This window comes from Chelonoidis abingdonii, chromosome 14 (genome assembly GCF_003597395.2).
Source record: "Chelonoidis abingdonii isolate Lonesome George chromosome 14, CheloAbing_2.0, whole genome shotgun sequence".
In the NCBI taxonomy this organism is placed as follows: Eukaryota; Metazoa; Chordata; order Testudines; family Testudinidae; genus Chelonoidis; species Chelonoidis abingdonii.
This window is the reverse complement of record NC_133782.1, coordinates 21,349,937-21,351,767: the sequence shown is the minus strand read 5'-3', so window position 1 is coordinate 21,351,767 and position 1,831 is coordinate 21,349,937.

Sequence of the window (1,831 nt, the reverse complement as noted above, 5' to 3'; positions counted from 1 at the left end):
GGACAGAGATGACAGTTAATGACTAAACTCTTTCAGAGAGAGAAATCGGAAAGGTTCCTTCTAATAATACATGTTCAAAATTTTCCAGTTTACTGTGACTCTTTATATTAATAATTTCTAGAGAAGCCCTATTACCTACTAAGAATACTCTCCGAATTGCCAGCACTACCTATCTTTGCTGCTCTTCCAACTAACCGCAACCTCCTCCAGAAAGCAGCAAAGCCGAGCAGATGTTTGATACGTGAAAGCTAAGTAATTACATCTGAAACCCTTTCACGGAAAGGGACAGGTGAACCGGTTCCTAAACATTTCAGCCAGAGCTTCAGTCATCTGATCTAACATCCTCAGGAATTGAAAAGTCATTCTGCTTCCAGGCACCAGTTTCATTTCAGTATTTTCTTGGATGGCTTTCAGTAAGCTACATGTTTTCTTATGACTGCGTCAGGCACACTGACTGCTCAGCACAAAGCATACTGAAGGGGAACCTAGAGCTGAAGCAGATACTTTGTATGCATACTGGGGAAGGTAGCACAAGAACAATTTCTCCAAGTCTCTTTCTGAAGGTCAAGCTGCCAAAGAGGGGAGCGACACTTGTGGAAGGAAACACTTTAACTGTCTGATGGCCTCCAGGAGGGGTTTTCAAAATGCGTTACTTTCTTCCAACTGAGTAACAGTTCCAGGGCTGTGGAGAAGCTACTCCTCTGATCAAGCACTCTGGCAATAGTTCTACTTCAAAAAGGGAACTGGATGAATGCCTTCTATCCTACAGTGGAGGGAATCACCATCCTAGACTCACTGGCTGGGCTGCTCCCTCTCCTACGCTTCCTAATGCCCATAATAATATGGGGGCGGATGCAGGGCTTTGGAGCTGTACTCCAGCTCCGCTCCAGCTCGAGGCAAAAACCTGCAGCTCCACTGCTCCAGAGCTGCTCCGGGCTCCGCTCCAAAGCTCTGGGCAGATGGGGGTGTGTGTGTTTAGAAGTTCTGCTGAACTCACCCCGTTACTGCAGTCAGCCTACTCCAAGACAGTCATTTGTAGTGGTTCCTATGAAGTACCTGGCAATGATTGTCTTGAACTAAGGGTATGTCTACACTACAGGATTATTCCGATTTTACATAAACCGGTTTTGTAAAACAGATTGTATAAAGTCGAGAGCACGTGGCCACACTAAGTGCCACATTAACTTGGCGGTGTGCATCCATGTACCGAGGCCACACACCGCCACATTAACTTGGCGGTGTGCATCCATGTACCGAGGCTAGCATCGATTTCTAGAGCGTTGCACTGTGGGTAGCTATCCCGTAGCTATCCCATAGTTCCTGCAGTCTCACCCGCCCATTGGAATTCTAGGTTGAGATCCCAATGCAAAAATAGAATTGTGGTGATTCTGGGTAAATGTTGTCACTCAATCCTTCCTCCGTGAAAGCAACGGCAGACAATCATTTTGAGCCCTTTTCCCCTGGATTGCCCTGGCAGACGCCATAGCATGGCAACCATGGAGCCCGTTTTGCCGTGTCACTGTCACCGTATGTGTACTGGATGCTGCTGACAGATGCGGTACTGCAGTGCTACACAGCAGCATTCATTTGCCTTTGCAAGGTAGCAGTGACGGTTACCATCCCTATCGCATCGTCTGCCATTGTAAATTGGCGATGAGATGACGGTTATCAGTCGTTTTGTACCATCTGCTGCTGTCATGGGTGGTCCTGGCTGGCCTCGCTGAGGTCGGCGGGGAGTGCATGGATAAAAATGGGAATGACTCCCCAGGTCATTCCCTTCTTTATGTTTTGTCTAAAAATAGAGTCAGTCCTGCCTAGAATATGGGGCAAG